The sequence below is a fragment of the Eriocheir sinensis genome, chromosome 21 (assembly GCF_024679095.1).
Source record: "Eriocheir sinensis breed Jianghai 21 chromosome 21, ASM2467909v1, whole genome shotgun sequence".
Lineage (NCBI taxonomy): Eukaryota > Metazoa > Arthropoda > Malacostraca > Decapoda > Varunidae > Eriocheir > Eriocheir sinensis.
Genome location: NC_066529.1, coordinates 2,925,594 through 2,938,148, shown reverse-complemented (window position 1 = coordinate 2,938,148; position 12,555 = coordinate 2,925,594).

Below are 12,555 nucleotides of genomic sequence, written 5' to 3'. Positions count from 1 at the left end.
GGGAGTTTCGAAAAGGTGAATGAGACTTTTGAGAGAAAATTACGAAACTGCGCTGGTTTAGTTTAGTTTAGTTTAGTGAGTGTGTGTGTGTGTGTGTGTGTGTGTGTTATACAAGAGAAACTAAATCAACAAAAAAATACCACTGCTTTAAAACTGCTGGATCTCCTGTGCCAGGTAGGCATGCCTTCGTGGGGAGAGGGGGGGCAACTAAAGTAATCGTTACAATACTAAATTCATATAAAAAAAACTAACATATCAATAGAAAGAAAACCAACAAAAAACAAGTGCCGATGTGTCTAGCTGCAACCTTCCCTGTGTGTGTGTGTGTGTGTGTGTGTGTGTGTGTCAGTGTGTGTGTGCGTGCGTGTGTGTGTGTGTGTAATTTGCAAGTTCCTCTGATCGATGCCTCTCAAGTTGATTCCCTGTGATGTCTGAGGTATCGTTTATCGGTAATATGTCGAAACAGTACCGTGGAGGCGTTCGGTAAAGGCTTAGCAGAGACGACGTGCGTTTCTTAGCCCCTAAAGACGCAGTGCAGAGAGAGAGAGAGAGAGAGAGAGAGAGAGAGAGAGAGAGAGAGAGAGAGAGAGAGAAATACGTGTCAGAAACCAGAAGAATGAGCACTAGTTTAGAATGAGATTAAGTCCACTCTCTCTGACCCCCATCCCCCCCCCCTCTCTCTCTCTCTCTCTCTCTCTCAACTTGCCTCATATATTCTCTCAACTTCCCACGCGCAAACTACGAAGATTGTCATCATAAATCCGCGAACCCAAAACGCTGGAGGGGGAGGGGGAGAGCGAGGGCGGGAAACGAGCATAAAAATAATAATAAAGCAAAAACGAAAATAAAAAAGGACCCCCAACAAACTGAGCGCATATAAATAACGTTAACTTAATCGCTTTGTTACTTCTCTTCCTCCCATTAAGCAGGGACAACAAGGGAAGGGCGGGGGTGAGACGAGGCGTTCGTTCGCTCCCGCTAAAAAGAACGTATCGTGAAATTGCTAATCAAGGAGAGGGAAGTAGGAGAAAACGGGAAGCGATGGCGAGGTTCGGAAAGAAAAGACGGGAAAGGTAAGTGAAAAGAGAATAAACAGGAAGGGGAGGAAACGGAAGAAAAGAAGAAGAAAGAATCTGCATGGAACAGCAAGTGATGGAAAGGAAAGGAAAAGAAAGGAAAATGAAGGGAAGAAAGCACAGACAAAAAATGGAAGAAAAGGGAAAAAACTATGCGATGGGGATTAAAGAAAAGGAAAACAGGAAAAGGGGACGTTTCAGGGAAGGAAAATGAATGCACTCGAAGGAAAGGAAGAGAAGTCAAGAGAAAGGATGAAAAGGGGAAAGGATGGAAAAAAAGGAAAATGAAGGAAATTAAAGTAAAACAAGAGAGAGAGAGAGAGAGAGAGAGAGAGAGAGAGAGAGAGAGAGAGAGAGAGAGAGAGAGAGAGAGAGAGAGGCATATACATAAATAACCTCGGGGATAAAAAGGAAATAGATAACTAGATAGAGAAACATTACGAAGATAAACATGGAGGAGGAAGAAGGAGGTGGAGGAGGAGGAGGAGGAGGAGGAGGAGGAGGATAACAAGAGACAAATACCGCAAAAAAAAAAGTTAGAAATATTGTTAATTTTTCTCTTTTCGTCTCGGTGAACAAAAGGGAAAAAGCAAACAAACATTAAATTGGAGAGGGAGGGAAAGACGAGAGGAAGGAATAAACGGGGACATAGAGAGAAGAGGAGAACGAAAGAGGGAGAAATGAAATAAGGGGAAACAGGAAGGGTAGGAGGAAGGAAGGAATAGAGGGAAGAAAAAGGGAAGAAGAAGAACGAAAGAGGGAGAAATGATAAAAGGAAAAGCAGGAAGAGTAAGAGAAAGGAAGGAAGAGAAAAAGAAGAGGAAAAAGAACGAGGGAGAAATGAAATAAAGGAAACCAGGGAAGAGAATGAGGAAGGAAAGAAGAAAAGAAGAGAATAACTAAAGAGGGAGAAATGAAATAAGAGAAAGAGAGGAAGGGAAGAAGAAATGAAGGAAGAGAAGAAGAAGCAGAAGAGAAGAACGAGAGAGAAACGAAATAAATAAAGCAGGATGAGATGGAGGAAGGAAGGAAGGAAGAGAAGGGGACTGCAATGAAGAGAGAAGACCGCAAAACAAATGCCGTGAAGGACAATGAGAGAGAGAGAAAGAGAGGAAGAATGGAGGAAATGGAAGGCAACGAGGGAGGAAAAATGATGGAGGAAATAATGAGGTGATTACCAGGGAAACGAAAATGATGGAAATAAATGGAAGGGAAGGAAGGAAGCGTTAAGAATGCGTTAAAAAGAAAACAGGAAGGGAAGGGAAGGGAAGGAAAGGAGAGGAAAGGAAAAAAGAATGAAAGGAATGGAAAGAAAAGGAGATGATGGAAATGAAAAGAGAAGGAAGCGATAATGAGTTAAAAGAAAAGAAATAAAACACAGGAGGGGAAGGAAAGAAAAGGAAAGGAAATGCAAGGTAAATGAAGGAAAGGAAAGGGGAGGACAGGAAGGAAAGGGAAGGGAAGGAGTGAAGAGAAAGAAAATCAAAACAAAAGGGAAGAGAAAGACGAAAGGGGAAACGAAGGGAAATTAAGGGAAGACAAGGAAAGGAAAGAAAAAAAAAGAGAGAATAAAGAAAACAAACAAAAACCATGAATGAAGTGGAAAAGGGAGGAAAGAGAAGAGAAGATAAACGAAGAGGAGAGAGAAAAAAGAAGGAGAGAAGAGAAGAGAGGCAAGAGAAATGACAGTCAAGGCAACAACTAAGAAGAGAAGAAAAAAGAAGAGAAAAGAAAAGAAAAAAACAGAGAAGAGACCCGAAGAAAAGAGAAGAAGAGAAGAGAAGAGAAAAAAGGGAAGAGAAAAAGAGAAGAGGAGAAAAGAAGAGAAAATAAAAGAAGAGAAAGGGAAAAGAGGGGTAAAGAATAAGGGCAGGAAGGGAGCCCTGTTTTCAGGCAGCATAGCGACTCTTTTGATCTACTGTATCGATCCTCCCTTCACCCCACCTCCTCCCCTTCTGCTCCTGAGGGGATACGAGCCTCGAGACACTGGGGAGGAGGAGGAGGGAAGAGGGGAGAGGATCAAGAGGAAGGGGCGGCGGCTGAGACACACGAGGAGGAGGAGGAGGAGGAGGAAAGGGGTGAAACTGAGAGAATGGGGAGCCTGGGAATCTGTTCACAATATGGGGAGAGGGAAAGAGGATCAAGAGATAAAGGAGGAGAAGGAAGGAAGGAAGGAAGGAAGGAGCCACGTTACAGGGAAGGGAGAAAGAGGATTAAGCGCAGAGAGAATAAATGAATGAAGGAATGGAAGGAAGGAGGGAAGGGGGAAAGAGGATTGAGCGAAGAGAGAATGAATGAATGAATGAATGGAAGGAAGGAGGGAAGTAAGGAAGAAGGAAGGAAAGAAGGAAGGGAGAAAGGAAGGAGCTACGTTACAGGGAAGGGAGGAAGAGGATTAAGCGAAGAGAGAATGAATGAAAGAAATGAAGGAAGGAAGGAAGGGAGGGAGGAAAGAAAGAAGGAAGGGAGAAAGGAAGGATCTACGGTCACCAAAAAAAGGAGGCGGAAGAGGGAAAGAGGAAAACGACAGAAAGAAAAGGACGAAGAGAAGGAAGAGGAAGGAAATGAAGGAAGGAAGGAAAAGAGGAAAGAACTACACCCACAGTATAAGGAAACGGGGAAAGATGAAGAGAAGAAGGATGAGGAGGAAGAGGAAGATAAACAACGAAGGAATGAAGGAAGGAATGAAGGAAGGAAACAAGAAAGGAAGGAATAAAAGGAAAGCTACGTCACAATACAGGGAAGGAAAGGGGAGGAAAGAGGATTATGAGCAACAGAGAAGCAGGAGGAGGAGGAGGAGGAGGAGGACGACGAAGAGGAAGCAGAGAAGGAAGAGAGGAAGGGAGGAAGGAAAGCTCGAGGAATTGCAGGAGGAAAAGGCTTTGGTGACAGTCTGGGCAACAACTAATCCAGGTCTTTACACGTAAGAGCAAACCTGATAGCAAGGAATCGGAACGAGGGGAGGGGAAGGGAAGGGACGGGAAAGCAAGGCAAAGGAATGGAACTGAAGGGAAGGGAAGGGAAGGGAAGGAAAGGGAAAGGACGGCAAATCAAGGGAACTGAAGGGAAGAGAAGGGAAGGGATGGGATGGGAAGGGAAGGGAAGGGAAGGGACGGGAAAGCAAGGCAAAGGAAGGGAACTGAAGGGAAGGGAAGGGATGGGAAGGGACGGCAAAGCAAGGCAAAGGAAGGGAACTGAAGGGAAAGGAAGGGAACTGAAGGGAAGGGAAGGGAAGGGACGGCAAAGCAAGGCAAAGGAAGGGAACTGACGGGAAAGGAAGGGAATTGAAGGGAAGGGAAGGGAAGGGACGGCAAAGCAAGGCAAAGGAAGGGAACTGAAGGGAAGGGAAGGGAAGGGACGGCAAAGCAAGGCAAAGGAAGGGAACTGAAGGGAAAGGAAGGGAACTGAAGGGAAGGGAAGGGAAGGGAAGACACCAGACGAGACGGGCGAAGGGACGGATGAAGGGCCAGACAGAAGGGGATGATTGAGTGCCCATGTAGACGAAAAACAAACAGAGGGGAAAATGAGGCACTAGGCGACAGGGCCAATACTAAAGGAGGGATGCAAAGAGGCGATGAAGGGGAGAAAGAGGGGGAAGAAGGGGAGAGGGGAAGGAGGGAGTGGGGGAGTTCTCTTGATGTAAAGGGGGAGAGAGAAAGGAAGAAGAGGAGGAAGAGGAAGAGGGGATAGCAACGAGAAGGGAGTTGAATCGAGTGAGTCTTCCTCCTCCTCCTCCTCCTCCTCTTCGTGAGTCATCTGTATTGGAGAGGAGAGAAGAGGAAAGAGGAAGGGTACTCAAGAGGGTGGTGGTGGTGGTGGTGGTGATGGTGATGGTGGTGGTAGTGGTGATAAGTTTTTTTTTTTTCTCTCACACACACACACACACACACACACACACACACACACACACACACACACACACACACACACACACACACACACACACACACACACACACACACACTCGTTACCCCAAAATAAAGAAAAGAGACAAAAACACAAGAAAGAAAAAATAACTAATAACCAGGAAAAAAAATATAAGCGAGTAATCGGCAGCAAAACAGAGACAAAAAAAAGAGAAAAATGAAAAGAGGAAAATGAGGAGGAAGAGGAAAACAGGAAAACCTTCAATGTGGTTATTTCCTTTCAATATCCGAAAAGAGAAAACGGGAGGGAAAAAAATATATATTACTTTCGTCGAGGCAGAGAAAAAAAAAAGGAAAACAGGAAAACAGGGGGAAATAACGTATATGCAGAGAGAGAGAGAGAGAGAGAGAGAGAGAGAGAGAGAGAGAGAGAGAGAGAGAGAGAGAGAGAGAGAGAGAGAAGTTGTTAAAATATGGAAATAACAGAATCATCTCATCCATATCCCATTTACCTGTCATTCCCCATCTCTCTCTCTCTCTCTCTCTCTCTCTCTCTCTCTCTCTGTAAACCAACATGGAAATTCACCCCACAGTCGTATTTCACATTCCTCTCAAGTCCTTCCTTTCTGTGCTTAATGTGGAAGGGAAATGAGATGGGAGGGAAAAAGGGGAAGCGGAGGGACGAAAGGAAGGGAAGAGGAGGGATGGAGGGGGAGAGGGAGGGAGAGGAGGAAGGAGTGTGAGGGGAAGGAGAGGGGCAGGAGAGGGAGGAGGAGATCAAAGGAGAAGAAAAGAGAGGGGAAACTACTTCTGAAAGACTGGTATGTTGTCTATTCATTCTCGTTCTGATCGGATTCTTTAGGAGGGCGAGGGACGAGGACGAGGAGGAAAAGGAGGACGAGGACAGGAGAACAAGAACGAAACTATGGAGAGGAAGAGGACGAAGAGGAGGACGAGGACAGGACAGGGATGAAAATAAGGAGATAAAGAGGAAATAGGGTAAGAACGAAGAGGAAGAGTAGGCCAAAAACGAATAACAAGGACGAAAATAAGGAGATAAGAAGGGCAAGGACGAGGATGAAGCGGAAGACGAGACAACAAGAACGAAAATAAAGAAAAGGAAAACATGGAAGAGGACGAAGAGAACAACACCGAGAAGAAAGAGAGGAGGAAGAAGAGGACGAGGACGAGAAAACAAGAACGTAAACAAAGAGAAAAGGAAAACATGGAAGAGGACGAGGAGAACAACACCGAGAAGAAAGAGAGGAGGAGAACGAGGAGTGAGAGGAAGAGGAGGAGGAGGAAGACGAGAACAAGAAGATGGAGAGGACGAGATAACAAGGAGGACAAAAGCGAGGCGCGAAAACATACATAAACAGGACGGGGAGATAGAGCGGTGTGTGTGTGTGTGTGTGTGTGTGTGTGTGTAGCTTTAAGGAGCAGTGACCTCGACGAACGGCTTAACCTCAATACCAGTTCTCCAGTCCTTGTCTTGGTGTGATAAGGTGTAAGAACGTAAGGAGTCTGCAAGAGGTCGGAAAGCTAATACAAGACAGCTCCTGTAAACCTAACCTAACCCAACCTAACCACCTCACTACCCATGAATAATTCTTGACCTAACCTCTTCGTGAATGTATCTATCGTATTAGCACTCACCACATGACGACCAAGCCTGTTCCACTCACCCACGACTCTATTGGTTAACTAGTTCTTTTTCTATTTTTGTTGAGTGTGAGTGAATCCAACTTGAACCAATTAATATGTGGGTAAACGGGTAGGTAGGTAGTTATGTAGGTAAGTAGGTTGGTAAGTAGGTAGGTAAGTAGATTGGCAGATAAACATGTAAGCGGATAGACTGACTTGCTGAATGGCAGAGAGAGAGAGAGAGAGAGAGAGAGAGAGAGAGAGAGAGAGAGAGAGAGAGAGAGAGAGAGTAGTAGTAGTAGTAGTAGTAGTAGTAGTAGTAATATAGTAGTAGTAGTAGTAGTAGTAGTAGTAGTAGTAGTAGTAGTAGTAGTAGTAGTAGTAGAAGTTGCAGTGGTGGTGGTCGTGGTGGTGGAAGTGTGGTTGATGTTGTTGGTGGTGATGGTGGTGATGAGGGTACTGATGGAAGTGGAGATGATGATGGTGGTAATGTAAGTGGTGGTGATGGTGACGATGAGGGTAGTGATGGTGGTGGTGGTGGTGACGCTGCATGTATACGGCACTGAGGGGGGCGTGCCTGGGGCGAGGGGCCGCGGCTCAGGCTCACGCGTTGCCCTGGACGGGACGTGACGCCGCGGTGACGGGGCGGACTCTGCTGAGGATACTTGTGTGCTTGCTTTGCCTCGCCTGCCCGCCCGCCCCGCCTGCCCGCCTGCACGACTAACACGATATTCTAATTAGGAACTCCGTGTGATATAGTCTTCTTTTTTTATGTTTCTTTCTATCTATCTATCTATCTGTTTTTCTTTCTTTCTTTCTTTCATTCGTCTGACTAACACGAGATTCTGTTTAGGAACCCACTTTGATGTAGTTTTCATTTTGACGCTTCTTTCTTTCTTTTTCCTTCTTTCTCTACCTATTTATTTGTCGTTAAGAATGGATTATTAGGAGCCTCGCGTGATATAGAGTCTCCTTTTGACGGTTCTTTTTTTCTATCTATCTTTCTATCTTTCTTTCTCTTTCATTCTTTCTTTATCTTATTTAATTAGAAACCCCGCGTGATATATTAATCTTTTGACGTTTCTTTCTCACTCTATCTTTCCTTCCGTCTTTTTTTTCTTTATCTTTCTCTCTTTCGTTCTTTATTTCTTTACTTATTTGCAGTTAAGAAGGAAGCTCAAGGAAATCAAATAAATAAATAAAAGAAGAAACAAAGAATCCCCGTTGACGCTCCTCCTGTAAATAGTTGATCAGTTAGCAGAAAGAAGATCCAAATCAGATGAAAAAGATAAAAGAAACAAAGGAAAGTCTATATCCCCGTTAACATGGTCAAGCACTTCCTTATAAATACAAATGAAGAGAAATGAGGAATCGAGCACGGCTGACTACCCTTATACTCCCTGATGTGTTTTGATCCTCGCCTTGTTTGTCTGCCTGATTTACTGACTGACAGAGTGCGTAAGTGACTGACTGACTTACTGCCAAAATAACTGATTGATTTAGCGACTGACTTTCTTAACTTTCTTTATTTTCTAACTTTCTTTCTTTATTAATTTATTTGCAGACATTATTAGGAACCTTGCATGATACAGTCTTCTTTTCAACGTTGCTTTCTCTCTTTATCTATCTATCTATCTTTTTTTTTCTCTCACTCATTCACTAATTCGCTAACTCACTCACTCACTAATTCTCCAACTAACTAAATAACTGACTCACTAACTCACTTATTAATTCGCTAACTCACTCACTCACTCACAAATCCTCTAACTAACAAACTAACGGACTCACTAACTCACTAACCAAACAACTAACTAACTTACTAACAAACCCAGTAGTAAGTGTGGCCTTAATCCCACAAAACGCCGGAGACCATTGTGTAAAGGCTGGCTCGGTGAAACAAAACATAGAATTGGATTAACTTCTCATTTTCCGCCACCCTGGTTTGAATTACTTTTTTTATCTCTTTTTTTTCTCGGTTGTTCTTCGTTTAAGTGACTTACGCTGTGACTGAATAAACTGTCCAACCAGGAACCCGAAAAAGGATATTATGTTTAAATCTGCAAACATGTAATTGACTGACTGACTGGCCATTTGACTGACTGACTGATTGCCTAAATGACTGACTTACTGACTGACTGATTGCCTAAATGACTGACTTACCGACTGACTGATTGCCTAAATGACTGACTTACTGACTGACTGATTGCCTAATTGACTGACTTACTGACTGACTGGCCATTTGACTGACTGACTTACTGACTGACTGATTGCCTAAATGACTGACTTACTGACTGACTGATTGCCTAAATGACTGACTTACTGACTGACTGATTGCCTAAATGACTGACTTACTGACTGACTGATTGCCTAAATGACTGACTTACTGACTGACTGATTGCCTAAATGACTGACTTACTGACTGACTGACTGAATGAATGACTGACTTACTGACTGACTGATTGCCTAAATGACTGACTTACTGACTGACTGATTGCCTAAATGACTGACTTACTGACTGACTGATTGCCTAAATGACTGACTTACTGACTGACTGATTGCCTAAATGACTGACTTACTGACTGACTGATTGCCTAAATGACTGACTTACTGACTGACTGATTGCCTAAATGACTGACTTACTGACTGACTGATTGCCTAAATGACTGACTTACTGACTGACTGACTGACTGAATGATTGATTGACTGACTGACTGACTGACTTACTGACTTCCTGACTCTGCCTAAATGACTGACTGGCTGACTTACTGACTGACTGACTGACTGACTGATTGACTGACTTACTGACTGACTGATTGCCTAAATGATTGACTTACTGACTGACTGATTGCCTAAATGACTGACTTACTGACTGACTGATTGCCTAAATGACTGACTTACTGACTGACTGACTGACTGAATGATTGATTGACTGACTGACTGACTGACTTACTGACTTCCTGACTCTGCCTAAATGACTGACTGGCTGACTTACTGACTGACTGACTGACTGACTGATTGACTGACTTACTGACTGACCGACTGCCTAGGTGACTGACTGACCGAGCGGCGATGTAAGATTTAAGATTACCTTCCTGCGTGTGACTGACGCCTCGGACTAACAACCTAATTACTAGATTTTTTTTTATTTTTCCTTTTTCCTTTATTTTAAGCACAATTATCCAGAGAGAAAGTTAACAAGTGCTCAAAGACGAATGTGCCTGGTTATTTTTTTTTTTACGTATAATCCGTTTTTCACTACAAACATCTGAATCATTGTAACCATCCAAGGCATTCCTACACCACCACCACCACCACCACCATCACCATCATCATCAGTACCACAGCAAGATGGCGCCGCCGTGTCCCGCCCTCCGCCGAGCTGATGGCTGACGCAAACACTCGGTAATTGACGTTTCTTTCAATTACCGAAAATAGATTAAAAAATGAACGTGTTGATTGGCGAGGGGGAGAACAGGAAGATGTGGAGGCTGGGGGAGGAGGAGGATGAGGAGGAGGAGGAGGAGGAGGAGGAGACTAGAGGATTTGGCTTGCAGAGGGAATATCAAAGTGGAAAGGCAGGAAGGAAGGAATGCCTGAGGGGAGGAAGGAAAGTAAGAGGAAAGGGGAAGAAGGGGAATAGGAGAAGATAAAGGGGGAAGGGGAGGGATGGAAAAGGGAAAGGGGAGGGAGGGAATAGGGGAAGGGAAGAAGGGGAGAGGGAAGAAAGAAGAAGGGAAGGGGGAAAGGGAAAGGGGGAAGAGGAAAGGGAAAGGGGAAGAAGAGGAGAAGGAAAAGGGGAAGGTAAGGAGGGGAAGAGGGGAAGGGAAGGGAAGGAGGGAAAAAGAAAAGGGGAAGGGAAGGAGGGGAAAACAGGGGAAGGAAAACGGGAAGAAGAGGGAGAGGAAAAAGGAAAGGGAGAGAAAAGGGGAAGAGAGGGAGGTAAGGGAGGGGAGGAAAGGGAGAGAAGGGGGGTAGAAAGGGGAGAAAAGGGCAAAGGGAGGAAGCTTTTGAGGACGGGGCAAGAAAGAGTAAAGACAACAACCTTGCTTGACTTGGCTTACTGTGCCTCAAACGACCCGCGGCGAGAGAGAGAGAGAGAGAGAGAGAGAGAGAGAGAGAGAGAGAGAGAGAGAGAGGAGATGGGAAGGGAAGGGAAGGGAGAGAGAGAAGAGAGATGCTTTGCTCGCTTGTGAATCGTATTAGCGAGTCACGAGAGGAGGAGGAGGAGGAGGAGGAGGAGGAGGAGGAGGAGGGAAGCATAAATAAGGTACGATGAAAGACGGCCTTAGATGCGAAGACGACTTGGAAAATGGAGAGGAGGAGGAGGAGGAGGAGGAGACGACAAAAGAGGAAAAATTCGGTGGCGATGAAGACGAAAAAAGAAGAGAAGGATGAAAGAAAAACAGCTAGAAGCAAATGAAGAAAAGGAGGAAGACGAAGACGAAGACGAAAAAAACCAGAAAGAAAAGAAAGGGAAGAAAAAGAAACAAAAAAATGGCAAACAAGAATAAAGAAAAAGGAAGAAAAAGAAACGAAAACGGCAAAAACACGAATAATAAAAAAGTAAGAACCGGGAGAGGAGAAACGAGAGAAAACAGGAGTATAACAATTATGCTGATGCTGCTGATAACGATAATGACGAGGAGGAGGAGGAGGAGGAAGAAGAAGAAGAAGAAGAAGAAGAAGAAGAAGAAGAAGAAGAAGAAGAAGAAGAAGAAGAGGAAGAAGAAGAGACACCTGAAGTGGAGGATTGAAGGATGAAAGAGGGAGAAATGAAGAAGAGAAGGCAATCCAAGGACCATGAGGAAACGACCTTGAGGAGAAAAGAACGAAGAGAAAGAAGAAGAAGAGAAGAAGAGAAGAGAGAGGCGATGTGAGGAGGGAAGAGAAAAAAGGAAAAGAGAGAGAAGGGGGAGAGGGTGAAGAGAGAGGCGATGAGAGGAGGGAAGAGAAGGGTGGAGAGAAAAGAGGGAAAGAGGAGAGAGAAGGGAGAGGATAAGAGGGAAGAAGAGAAAGAGAAGAGACTGCACAAGGAAAAGAGAAAGGAAGGAATCAATTTAGGAGAAGAGAAAAGAAGAGCGAAAATATATTAAAGAAAAAAAGAGAAAAAAAGAAACATTTGAAGCAATAATAATAAGGTAAAAAAATAAAAAGGCCTTAAATAATAATAACAATAATAATAATAATAATAATAATAATAATAATAATAATAATAATAATAATAACTACATTTTTATTCACTGGGCATTTAAAACTTTTCTTCTTAAAATGGGAGTTATGAAAATTTGAAGGTCGTAGAGAAATTACCGAAAGTTAGGCTAATGAGAGAGAGAGAGAGAGAGAGAGAGAGAGAGAGAGAGAGAGAGAGAGAGAGAGAGAGAGAGAGAGAGAGAGAGAGAGAGAGAGAGAGAGAGAGAGAGAGAGAGAGAGAGAGAGAGAGAGAGAGCCCTCGTTTCCTCTCACTTCCCTCAGCCTTGTCAGAAACAGCACACGAATATCAACACCTTTTCTCTCTCTCTCTCTCTCAACTTTGGTAGACTTCATGGAAATACAACAAGAGAGAGAGAGAGAGAGAGAGTGAGCGAGAGAGAGAGAGAGAGAGAGAGAGAGAGAGAGAGAGGTCACTATAGTCATTGTGGTCATCAGCTTCCGTGCCAAGAGCCGTCGAGGTCATAACCATCTCTCTCTCTCTCTCTCTCTCTCTCTCTTCGTTTCCCCCTAAATGTCATTACTATATCCTATCACCCTCTTTTTCCTCCCCTTCTCTCTCCTCCTCTTCCTTTCTTTCTCTCCCTTCCTCCTCCTCCTCCTCCTCCTCTTCCCTCCATTTCTCCCTTTTACGCAATCTCGCCTTCCCTCCCATTTCATTCACCCAATTAATCCCTCCCTCTCTCTCCCTCCCTTCTCTTCCCCCCTCCTCATCCTTCTCTCCATCCCATTTTTCTTTTCCATACACGACCCACAATGCC